Raw genomic sequence first — 13,515 nt, forward strand, 5'->3', positions numbered from 1 at the left:
TGTTAAAACTTTAAGGTCAGAATCAGGCCACTATACCTCGGCTGACTCTTATCACCTCCTCCACGCACCTGGCAGAGCAGCTCCAACCAGACACAAATACACACAGAACACCAACACACAAGACCGATGTTGTGAACCGGGGACAAAAGAAGAGTAGTGGCAACAAGGAGGATTCCTGGACCACGCATGCCAATGGGCAAGGGAATGGACAGGGCCCTGAGGAAGAACCTACAGCAGCCCTGGAAAAATGAAGAACCGTGCATGGTTCCAAAGAGATGCGGCCGCAACTGGCAAGAACAACGGGCAAGAAGCCCTTTTAAAGTTCTAAAGATGCAGTGGATGCATGGAACAAGTCCCAGAACAGAGATCCAAGAAAATGGAAGACTAACTATCCCGGATGGCGAGGCAGGCTGCAAGGCCACAGCAAAAGACAACTGACCGGATGCTTCCATACTTTAGAAATGCAAAGAAAGAAAAGCAGTGCCCCATCGACACTGCCTTGATGGGTACGAGCATTTGGGACCCTAGACATGGTGCCCAATGCATGACCGCCATGCCTTGAGCATGAAAGAGGACATCAAGACCTGGAGAAAATTTCAGACATGGCACGGTGACTACACAAACTAGACAACAGATACAGGCTGGAACTGCCCTGCCCATGCAGGGTTTGGGCTGAGAAGTAGACCCCTCCGCCTTCACATGCCCAAAGAGGACTCTCCCTGCACAGCCTAGGCTACCTTCAAAACCCCTCCTGCTATCCCCAACCCACCTCCTGCTTCCCACCTCTGCTCCCTCAACTTAGCTTTCAGAGGGCCACAACTGAATCTGTCCTTGGCCAAAGAAGCTCAAATCACATCGACTAATGGAAATAATCCTGCAGTCACTGGGTTCCTCTTCAGCATCTGCAAGGAAAACAAACAGAAATACACAGTGCCAAAACAAGACAGATCCCGGCTTTAGGAGCATGATTCAAGAAAAGCAGTGCCTGATTGACAGTGCATTGATGGGTACGAGCATTCAGGACCCTAGATATGGTGTTCAAGGCATGTCTGGCATGCTGTAAAAGATCCCTCATTACAACAGGATGTGGCCAAGACTGGGAGGATGTATGTGAAAGAATCACTGATTAAATGCCTAAGGGCATAAGATGCATGGAAGAAGTCTCAGGTCAACAGGGATCCTTGAAAATACATGACTAGTGATTGTGGCTACCAACACAGGCTGCAAGGCCACAGGAAAAGATGGCTGTCTAGAAACTTGGAAACTGTGAAGCTAATCCACACTTAGGTTATGATGCAAGAAGAATGGTGCCTAATTGGTATTGTACCCATGAGTACAGGCATTCAAGACCCTCGAGATGCTGCTCAAGTCATATGCTGCATTCCTTTAAAGCAAAGGGGACATCAAGGCTTAAGAAACATGAAAGAGAAACAGAATATAAAGCACACGGCACAGACAAGCTTGAACAGCCCTGCCTGGAACATGTTAGCTTTGGGCTGAGAAGTAGCACCCTCCAGCTCTCCCTGCCCAAAGGGCACACTTCCCGCACAGCCCTCTCCTCTAGGCTACTTTTAAAACCCCTCCCTGCCAGCCCCAGCCTTCTCCCCTCTGTCACACCCCACCCCTCAACTTAACTTTCAGACCACCAGGAGGCTTCCTCAGCAGAAAAAAACCTCCAAGAGCATCAGCTCCCTGGGATGATCCCACAGTTGCCAGGTTCCACCTGGCCATCTGCAAGAAAACCAAAGGGAAAACTAAAATAGTGCCAACAGCCAGCATTGCACTGATCAATGTCAGCACCTTACATGACAACTTGTTCTGCCTAACTGCCATGTTCTTCCACTCACTTGCTCCACAGCAGTTCTTCTGTCAGATGCTGCAGCTGTTATCACCCAGGGTAATTAAACTCAGAGAATTACTCTCACACCTCTGAGAAGTCTGCCCCATGCTCCTTCTCCCTACTACCCAGCTCATCTCAAATGCTCTTCCCATTCCCAAGGTGGCCCGCACTGTGCCTGCCAAACCAAAAGTAAATACTATGTTGCCAAATAATACTTTGCTCTTCTAGACATACTCAACTTCCTCCTCACCATCAGCCCCACAATGATGAGAATAAGCCTGACTACCCCAGCAGCACCCCAAAATTCTCTGCTGTCTGCTTACTTCTCCTCTCCTCCTCACCACTTAAGTTGTAGGACCAGTAGTGGGTGATACCCAGGACAAAAGGAAGATGAGCCATGGAGATCCAAATTCTAGGAAGCTACCAGACTTTAGTCACAGGAGTGAACAAGAAGAACTTGAAAAAACATTCTTATCGAAAACCAGTAAAGGTTATTAACAGAGAAGACCTAAAAAACACAGGACACTCACCACACAGCAATGGAGACTGGAATTACAGAGGCAGTCAGCCAATGAAAAACTCACAACAGTGGGATTTGACTGCTCTAAGACCTAAATTGGAAACTCAATGACCGTAAAAAACCTCAACGGATAACAGGGACAAGGTAACAACTGCTGTGAGCAATAATAGAGCAAACCTCACTGGAAAGTTCAGGAAAAACCCAAAACTCTACTAAATAAGGGAGGCTTGCATGCCCACAGACCAAATGAAGGAGAGTTGCTCAGCTGCTAACTGTTACAAGCCAAAATAATATCCAATCTCTTCCCCAAGAAATGCAAGGGAAACAAGGGGCAGAATCCTGCACTGTAGATAGGCAGTGAGTCTGTACCTTTATGTAGCAAGGTCTCTGATAGTCAAAGAATCACCAGGTTGGAGAAGACCCACTGGATCATCGAGTCCAAGCATTTCTATCAATCACTAAACCATGCCCCTCAGCACCTCATGCACCCATCTTTTAAACACCTCCAGGGAAGGTGACTCAACTCCATCCTTGGGCAGCCTTTGCCAGTCCTCAATAACCCTTTCAGTGAAAAATATTTTCCTAATGTTCAGCCTGAACCTCCCCTACCAGAGCTTGAGGCCATTCCCTCTTGTCCTGTCCCCTGTCCCTTGGGAGAAGAGGCCAGGTCCCTCCCCCTCCATAACTTCCTTTTAGATAGTTGTAGGAGCAATGAGGTCTCCCCTCAGCCTCCTCTTCTCCAGGCTAAACACCCCCAGCTCTCTCAGCCACTCCTCATAAGGCTTGTTCACCAGCCCCCTCACCAGCTCTTCTTTGGACATTCAGATGGATGGAGACAGGACGGACCCAAAGTTAGTTGAGGAACACAATAAGTAGAAGGTATAGGGAGCAGAGATCTCAGAGCCCTAGAGATTACATTTTTTACGGTAACTGATACTTTTCAACTTGTGTCTCAACCTCATCATTACCTCGTTGGCTACAGAGAGACTAGAACAACAGACACCTGAATGGCACTTGCATCTGACCACCAAACTGACCCAAGAAAGACTGATGAACCCATCTCCCTTTCCCCAAACCATTAAAGCCCTTTTCCACCCCTGAAGTATCAGAGAAGGAACCCTGCTCCTTCCTAACAGTACCTGCCCTATATTTTAACCCCCCTGAGCCTTCTGTGTTGCTGTTCCTTGGGAGCTGTGCTCCTGAGCCCTTCCCAAGGTTCCCCTGACCCCTTCTATCTTCCACCAACCCACAGACTCTACTTCCTACCCTAGGCCAACAAACTTAATTCCAGATTATTATCACCCACGAGGTGCCTGTTACAAACTGCAGAGCCCCTAGGGCCAAAGCATCATCCCACACAGAATGAGGAACAACAAATCATCCCATAACCAGAAACTCTAGGCAAAGCACCCAGAAAAAAACAAAGAAGGAAATCAAACTGTTAATATATTGTGCCCCTTCCAACACCCAATCAAAAACTACTGACTAAAAACCCCATAGTTACAGCTATACGTGCTGTTTAGCCTGGACTCTTCCAAAACTCATACCTCCAACAGATGCCTCTGCTTCTTTAGAGGACAAAAAAAAAACAAAAACCAAACAAAACACAAAAAACCCAAACCAGAAATGACCTAAATGAAACAGGGCCTGGGGAGCAGCTGTATTTTATTAACTCTGTCATACATTCTCAGCAAGAACACTACTACATGCCTGAAAACATCCTTACAAGACATAAGGGTATGTGCGCTTTCACTGTAACATTGCTTGTTATGACAGTGATGGGACTAGGTAACCAGCATTTTAGAGCTGGACTTTTTGGTTCCTTTCATTTATCGTGATGCTACGATTTTTGTTCCCTTGTATCCCTATACCCCTACTCTTTTTTTCTGTCCTCTTGTCTCCCTTTTTTTTTTCCTTTTCCATCTTTGTTCTAATCTGCATTCCTCATTCTTTTCCCCCAGAACTTCACTGGCTTGATCCTTGCAGTTTGTTATTTCTCTGTACCTGAAAATGCCTTGCTTTTCTTTCTCTCTCTCTCTCTCTTTCCATCTCTTTCTTTCTTTCTCTATCTCTTTGTACTGCTCACTGTTGCTGTTCCAGCTTTTAAATTCACTCTGTATCTTGACACTCCTCTTTGCTCCTCTTGCTGTTTCTGAATCTTTGGGCTAGTCCTGCCCTTTTTTATAATCCTCTGTCAGTCTGTAGGGCTCCTACTTCCTCTCAAACAAGTCAAGCTCTTTTTTATGTACACACATGGCTTGATAAGACCCCTAGGCTGAAAGGTTCCTCTAAGCTTCTACTGCTGAAAAGATCCATGTGTTGATATCTTCCAGATGTCTGAAGTAGTAGAGCTTTAGGACATTTTCTTCCCCTCTCCCCCTCCCCACCCCAGCGCTCTGTAACTTAGAGGCATGGGACCCTAGCTGACTTGCTTTTTGTACGTGCCTGGGATTCACAGGCCCCTGCAACTGGAGCCTGACTAATGATGTTGCAGCAGTGATCGTATTGAGTTAGTTCTGTGAGAGGAAGGGCCACAGCTCAGTTGATAAAAACACAGGCTGTCTCTGTCCTTGATGTAAATGTAGGAGTTTCACAGCCTTTCCTCTTATGTCCGGGGTCTGCTATTACAGCTTGTTTCTCTGTGAATGCTTTATTGTTCTTCCCAGCCTGGACATTTTGGCCTGATGACTGCACAAAAGATGTGGCTATATGCAGTGGTAAGGCTGTTGGGAGAAGGGCAAGAAGAGGATCAATAACAAAGAGCTGAAAATGCCCTTTAGAATTTGCTACTTCATTGGCTGCTGAGAAATAGCAGTGTCTGTGATTTTGCTACTCTATGAGACCAGGTTGGAAAAGACCCACTGGATCATCAAATCCAACCATTGCTATCAAATACTAAATCATGCCCCTAACTAAACCTCATCCACCCATCCTTTAAACACCTCCAGGGAAGGTGACACAACCACCTCCCTGGGCAGCCTCTGCCAGTGCCCAGTGACCCTTTCCTGGAAATATTTTTTCCTGATGTTCAGCCCGATCCTCCCCTGGTGGAGCTTGAGGTCATTCCTTCTTGTCCTGTCCCCTGTCACTTAGGAGAAGAGGCCAGGTCCCTCCCCCTCCCCAACTTCCTTTTAGGTAGTTGTAGAGAGCAATAAGGTCACCCCTCAGCCTCCTCTTCTCCAGGCTAAACAACCCCAGCTCTCTCAGCCGCTCCTTGTAAGGCCTGTTCTCCAGCCCCTTCACCAGCTTCATTGCTCTTCTCTGGACTTGCTCCAGAGCCTCAACATCCTTCTTGTGGTGAGGGGCCCAGAACTGAACACAGGATTCGAGGAGCGGTCTCATCAGTGCTGAGTCCAGGGGGAAAAGAACCTCCCTGGACCTGCTGGCCACGCCACTTCTGATACAGGCCAAGATGCCATTGGCCTTCTTGGCCACCTGGGTCACTGCTGGCTCATTTTCAGTCAGCTGTCAACCAACACACCCAGGTCCTTCTCCTCCAGGCAGCTTTCTAGACAGACTTCTCCTAGTCTGTAGCACTGCTCAGGGTTGTTGGGCCCCAAGTGCAGGACCCGGCATTTGGCCTTGTTAAACCTCGTGCCATTGGACTCAGCCCAGCGGTCCAGCCTGTTCAGATCCAGCTTCCACCCAGCTTAGTGTCGTCTGCAAACTTGCTTAGGGTGCCCTCGATGCCTTCATCCAGGTCACTGATAAAGACATTGAACAGGGCTGGACCCAGTGCTGAGCCCTGGGGAACCCCACTTGTCACTGGCCTCCAGCTGGAGTTAACTCCATTTACCACCACCCTCTGGGCCCTCCAGCCAACCAGTTTTCCACCCAGGAGAATGCGCGCCTGTCCAGGCCAGAGGTGACAGTTTCTCAAGCAGAATGCTGTGAGAAACTGTGTCAAAGGCTTTACTGAAGTCCAGGAAGATCCATCCACAGCCTTTCCCTCATCCAGTAGTCGAGTCACTTTATCACAGAAGGCAATCATGTTTATTTGGCAAGACCTGCCTTTCATAAACCCGTGTTGCATGGAACTTATTGATCTGCTTCTTAAAATCATGTCTCAGAGAGTAAAATGTTCACTGTACTATGGACAAGTTTTTAACAAGGATTATTGATACTTAATGGATAAATAATGTATATGCAGTTAACTTATATCATTTAAATCAAGCCTGGTCGTGCTACTTACATAAAACCCTTTCATTAACCCCCAACACATCCCCCTTCAGCCTCCCCGGGGCAGCAGAGAGCTCGGCTCTCGCTCCACTGCGCATGCGGCACCCGGGCTGCAGTACCGCGCTTCGGCCACCCGGGGGCAGCAGAGAGACGGCTGGCAGGACTGTAAACAGCATCACTGGACTGAGATTTACAAAGAACCAGGGAGAATCCAATTTATTTTAGTGCTCTATTATTTGTACATGATTAACAGCCATTACATTACTAAACAATTAATCATGTTATTAGTATATGATTAACAGTTATTTAAACCAAACTCTTGTCTCGCCAAATACAAACGCTGTGTGCTAAGCTCTTCTCAATCATTCCTGTGAAAGCTTGGCATAGAAAAGAAGCCGAGGCACCCTCTTAGTATTAAAATACACCATTTCTAGCAATGTGTACAGAAAGGGGCATCAAGAGGAACAATTCTTTCAGAATTTACCACTCAAACTGCTTCTACAGACAGTGCTGAAGTGAACACACACACTCAGGGCTTGTTTTAGGGGTCACAGGGCTTGTGTTGGGGCCTCCGGGCCAAGTTTAGGGGTCTCTGTACTTGCTTTTTTGTGTCTCTGTTCCCATTTTGGGGACCACTGTACTTCTTCTAGGGTGTCTTTGTGCATTTGGAGGGGCTGTGATCCCGTTTTTGGGAGTCTCTGTGCCCATTGTTTGAGTCTGAGCCCATTTGCGGGACTTGGTATTTGGATCTCTGAGCCCATTTGGGGGGCCTTAGGTTTGGGGTTTGGGTCTCTAGACTTGGTTTTGGTATTTCTGTGCCCATTTTTGTTGTCTCTGGGCTTGTTTTGTGGATGTCTGTGCTCTTTCTTTGTGTCTCTACTCCTATTTTTGTGCTTCCTGTGCAGGTGTCCCCCCACACGCTGTATTAATCGTAGACCTGGCTGAGTAAAGAGCTCTGGCTGGAAATCAGGAAAAAAAGAGGAAAATATACAAACTCTGGCAGAAGGGGCAGGTAACTCCTGAGGACTACAAAGACAGAGTGGGATCGTGTAGAGAAAAGAATCTGAAGGACTAAAGACCAATTAGAACTCAGATTGGCCCATTCTCTGAAAGATAATAAAACAAACCTTCTTAAAATATATTGATAATGAAGGAAGGAACCAAGGAGAATCTCCCTCCTTCACTGGATGCAGGGGGAACAATAGTGACCAAGGATGAGGATGGATAAGGTGCTTAAGGCCGCCTTTGCCTCAGCCTTTAGTAGTAAGGCAAGATGTACCCTGGATACTCCAACTGATGAAGCTGCAGGTAGGGAGGAAGAACAGAACAAGCTTCCAAGAGGAAAGGGCTAGAGACCTGCTAGGCAAATTTGACATTCATAAGTCTATGGGGCTAGAGGGGATTCACCCGAGGGTATTGAGAGCTGGTGGAGGTGCTTGCCAAACCTCTTTGCATCATCTACCAGCAATCTGGAGGAATTCTTACCCCAATATTACTAATATGATGCCTGAACTTCCCCCTTCATGCAGCTGCTTGGCTGTGAATCCAATGATTAGATTTCTTAAGCCTAGCAACGGAGACAGAGCTGAAGCTGTCTCTGCAAACAGAAAGAAAGAAATGGGCTTTAGCCCAAACTTGGAGTAAACCTTCACTAGCTGACATCTGTAGTAGTAAACAAAAGGGCTCCAGTAGTCGACTGGTACAGTCGCACGAACCGCTGCTGAATCCACGTGGCTTCACAGAGTGGGTCCTTGCATCCAAGTCACTAGGACTTGTTCCAGAATCAACTGAGCTCCAGAATTGCAACTGATAGGTCTTTGGGCCAAAACCCAAAGTACCAGTACCGAGGACTGGTCTAACGCTATAGCTATTTGCGATTTGCCAAGTGGAAAAGTACGGATCCCTCAGTACGTGGACTTAATACCATACTAACACAATAGATTATTTATTTCAGGGTGCAGACCGAATCTTGATGCCACATACAAATAATTCAATAATACACTCACATTTTAGGGCTATGAGCAGCAAAAGATTGTTCAAGTAGTGCATCAGTTAACAGCTAAAGGGGAAAAAAAAAGAGAGAAGGGAAGCCAATGAGATCTTTCCTGCTGGGAAAACAGACTGAGAAGGAATTGAAAACTGCAAGCTGTGACTTGGTATGATTACCTTCACTGCTCCAGGCCTACAGCTGCTGCCCAAAATGTTCTAGAGATTTCAGAAAGCTTTGAGACTGATGGGAAATCAAGTGCCATACACTGCAAGGCTTGAGAGTGGATTCTAGGCAGGAGATCTACCATCACAAGAGAATTCAGAGCAGCTGGAGGGGTTTTTGTTAGTCTTTTTGTTTAGATCCAAATCATAAGCTATGAAAGAAAAATCTTGTGGCACAAATTGACTGAAGAAAACACTTCTCTGTGTGTATTTGAGAGACTAAGTTATTGCCCCATTAGTTACTTAGCTATTGCAGAAAAAGTTTTCCTCTGCTGTCAGAGGATGCTTTGCTTACAGCAAGACAAGGTTTTCTATTTTCTCTTCTGCTAAGCTATCGAGTGGCTTCTTTCAGTCAACTCTGCTATATTCCCAAGGGACAAAAATCACATTACCTGAAAAGCATCCAGAAGTTAGTCGAAGTCCGAACAGTTGCACTAAAGCTTCATACAAGTAGTCAGTCTGTCAAAGCTAACAAATAAGGGGGCATCCTACCCATATTGAGAGCATATGGAAATTATCTTTCTTGAGATACAAAAGCCATTGAAATCTTCATTGACTTTAAGTTCTCAAAGTGAAGAAACAGCAATTTATTTTACTCCGTGAAGAAAAGGATTTAAAGGTAACAAAATAAGTCTATCTATTAGCTGAACTGACAAGGCAGAAAGACAAGGTAAACTTTGCTAAAGCTGTATTTGAAGAAATATGGATGAGCAGTTTCTGAAAACCTGTCCACTTGCAGAGCAGAAAAGTTTTAGTAGCTAACGGGGGAAGATGTCGAGTGCAAGTATAATCTTTTGGAAAAAAACCCTACCAGTGTTCTCTTAAATATGGTAATACCTTTATCCTGGGATAATCGACTCCTTGACCTTTGGCATTTGAGCTCATTTATCTCAAGTTATAGTAATTATTTCATGAACCTAAAACATAACCCTCAGCACTTTGAACTGCACCAGTGAGTGATCACCACAGTCCAGGCTGCCCCCAATCTCAGTGTCACTGATGAGCTCCTACCTCATCCATCTTACTACGTCCACACCTCTGAATTCTAAGTAGTAGTGAGAAGGTGCTCTGTAATTTATAGAACCTGCAGAATTTTTTAAAGAATAATAAAAGTTATAAATTAAGTTTTTGTAGCATATGGTTCCTGTTTAAGGTTCTTCAACCCTCCTGGGCCCCAAAACTGACCAAAGTATTTGAGGTGCAGCCTCACCAGTGCTGAGTAGAGGGGCATAATCGCTTCCCTGGTCCTGCTGGCCAAGCAGTTTCTGATAGAGGCCAGGAAGCCTTTGGCCTTCTTGGGCACGCTTGGGCTTAGAGTCAGTTTTGGGCCTCTCGCTACAAGACAGGCATTGAGCAGCTGGAGCGTGTCCAGGGCAGGGCAATGAGGCTGGTGAAGGGGCTGGAGAACCAGCCTTATGAGAGGCGGCCAAGGGAACTTCTTTAGCCTAGAGAAAAGAAGGCTGAGGGGAGACCTCATTGTGCTCTGCAGTTCCCTGAAAGGAGGTTGGAGCAAGGCAGATGTACCTAGCGATAGGACAGGAGGAAATGGCCTTGAGTTGCACCAGGGGAGTTTCAGATTAGATATTGGGAAAACCCCTTTCATGGAAAGGGGTATCAGGCACCAGAAGAAGCCACTCAGGGAAAATGAGGTGCTGAGGGATACGGTTTAGTGGTGGATGGATACAGTTGGACTCGGATCTCAAAGGATTTTTCGAACCAAATGATTCTATGATATAAATTCAATTATTTTATTTTCATTATGTCAGTAACGATGAGAAAAACACAGTAATGAATTTTGAAGCTTCTAAGTCAGTTAAGACTTTCCTTTGAAAAGCTTTCGAAAGAAGCTTTTTATTTGCTTTTCATAAGTGCTTAAGTGTGTTTTTTCCGGTGTATGTTGAAGTAAGTTAGAGTATAAAGTAAAAAGTAAAAATAAAGACATTGAAAGTACAGACACAAGACAGAAAATATTAATTTGATGGTGACATAATTGGGTTTTTTAAACAAGCAATACCACGACTGAAATTGCAAGGTCATATTCCTCCCTGCATTTAGTCACACTAGAGTTAAGGCCACTGTATTGGCGAGTATTTTGTTTATAAAACATGCTATACAGCTAGAAGTGCACAACCATAAAGTCTGTCTTTCCATTGGAGTTACTAACATATTTCAAGTTGTGAACCTCAACCCCCGAGCGAGCATTGCTTCAGAAAACAGTTCATCAGGTCAGAAATAATCAGAAGAACTTCTAATTCTCTGTGGAATAATATGAATTACATTCCTTAGAGAAGTACCGTCGCAGAAAGCACTGCAGAAAGGACTAATTCACAAAAACAGTTTTAATGGGTTCATGTTTCAGTGCTAGGGTTTTTGTGGATGTATTCTCCCTCCCCTCTTCTTTCTTTAAATCACATGGGCTATACCTTGCACCATTCAAAAATCATTATAAGACTAAGATATATTGAACTGTACAGAATCATTAAGTCCATAAAACAAGTTTTACAAATCTAAATACACAATAAAAAATAGACATTTCCCAGTGGCTCCTACTACTTTTATGCATTTAAATATTTTAAGCTTCCGTAGTGACTGCTTAGAGTATTCAAGGTATGCCTAACGCTCATGTGTGCTGCCTTTTCAGCACCATAAACATTTCATAAACAACATCAATAGCAGTAGATGGTTTTTCCCCTCAAGATTAATTTTTTGATTCATCTTCAAGACGGCACTTTGTGAGAAAGACAAAAGCAAGTCACGGTTGGGGCTTTGCTTACCTAAGCCAGAGGTGGGTGGCATTCCAGGGACAGGGAAGCACTGTCAGAATAACTGCCTTGAACAGTATTCATCACTCAGATAATTATTCCTTTGAGCTGTACTGCACTTACAGGACTAGAGGATGCCCTATACTAAGCTTCCAGAAGAGAACTTCTGGCCTAAGCCCTTTAATGCCTGCAATTTAAGCCAAACTCACAAATGCTCAAAGAGTAAAAAGCTGCACTGATAAAAGGGATATTGAGAAATGTTATGAAACATACAGAGCCTTTATGCACTTTGAGTGGAAAAGGAGTTTGAAACATGCCTAGATCAGGCAGATGCATATATTTGGTCAGACAGAGGGCTCCTTCCCCTCACGCCTGTTTGTATGGATTCCAGAAGCTTTGCCTTAAAATTCAATGAAGAAAAAAAAGACACAGTTGATATCACAGAATCACAGAATAACCAGGTTGGAAGAGACCCACCGGATCACCGAGTCCAACCGTTCCTACCAAACACTAAACCATATCCCTCAGCACCTCGTCCACCCGTGCCTTAAACACCTCCAGGGAAGGTGACTCAACCACCTCCCTGGGCAGCCTGTTCCAGTGCCCAATGACCCTTTCTGTAAAGAACTTTTTCCTAACATCTTGCCTAAACCTCCCCTGGCGGAGCTTGAGGCCATTCCCTCTTGTCCTGTCCCCTGTCACTTGGGAGAAGAGGCCAGCACCCTCCTCTCTACAACGTCCTTTCAGGTAGTTGTAGAGAGCAATGAGGTCACCCCTCAGCCTCCTCTTCTCCAGGCTAAACAAGCCCAGCTCTCTCAGCCGCTCCTCATAAGGCCTGTTCTCCAGCCCTTTCACCAGCTTTGTTGCTCTTCTCTGGACTTGTTCCAGAGCCTCAACATCCTTCTTGTGGTGAGGGGCCCAGAACTGAACACAGGATTCGAGGAGCGGTCTCACCAGTGCCGAGTACAGAGGGAGGATAACCTCCCTGGACCTGCTGGTCACGCCGTTTCTGATCCAAGCCAAGATGCCATTGGCCTTCTTGGCCACCTGGGCACACTGCTGGCTCATGTTCAGTCGGCTGTCAACCAACACCCCCAGGTCCCTCTCCTCCAGGCAGCTTTCTAGACAGACTTCTCCCAGTCTGTAGCACTGCATAGGGTTGTTGTGCCCCAAGTGCAGGACCTGGCATTTGGCCTTGTTAAACCTCATGCCATTGGACTCAGCCCAGCGGTCCAGCCTGTTCAGATCCCTTTGCAGAGCCTCCCGACCCTCAAGCAGATCGACACTTCCACCCAGCTTAGTGTCGTCCACAAGCTTGCTAAGGGTGCACTCGATGCCTTCATCCAGATCATTGATGAAGACATTGAACAGGGCTGGACCCAGCACTGAGCCCTGGGGAACCCCACTTGTCACTGGCCTCCAGCTGGATTTCACACCATTTACCACCACTCTCTGGGCCCGGCCATCCAACCAGTTTTCCACCCAGGAGAGTGTGCGCCTGTCCAGGCCAGAGGCTGACAGCTTCTCAAGCAGAACGCTGTGAGAAACTGTGTCAAAGGCTTTACTGAAGTCCAGGAAGACCACATCCACAGCCTTTCCCTCATCCAGTAGCCAGGTCACTTTGTCATAGAAGGCGATCAGGTTAGTCTGGCAAGACCTGCCTTTTGTGAACCCATGTTGACTGGGCCTGATCACCCGGTTCTCTTGCATGTGCTTCATGATAGCACTCAAGATCACCTGTTCCATGACTTTCCCTGGCACTGAGGTCAGACTGACAGACCTGTAGTTTCCTGGGTCCTCCCTGCGGCCCTTTTTGTAGATGGGCACAACATCAGCCAGCCTCCAGTCCAGTGGGACTTCCCCAGTCTTCCAGGACTGTTGGAAGATGACGGAAAGGGGTTTGGCCAGCACATCTGCCAGCTCCTTCAGTACCCTAGGGTGAATCCCATCCGGCCCCATAGACTTGTGACTGTCCAGTCGGGCTAGCAAGTCTCTGACCACCT

This window comes from Phaenicophaeus curvirostris, chromosome 34 (genome assembly GCF_032191515.1).
Source record: "Phaenicophaeus curvirostris isolate KB17595 chromosome 34, BPBGC_Pcur_1.0, whole genome shotgun sequence".
In the NCBI taxonomy this organism is placed as follows: domain Eukaryota; kingdom Metazoa; phylum Chordata; class Aves; order Cuculiformes; family Cuculidae; genus Phaenicophaeus; species Phaenicophaeus curvirostris.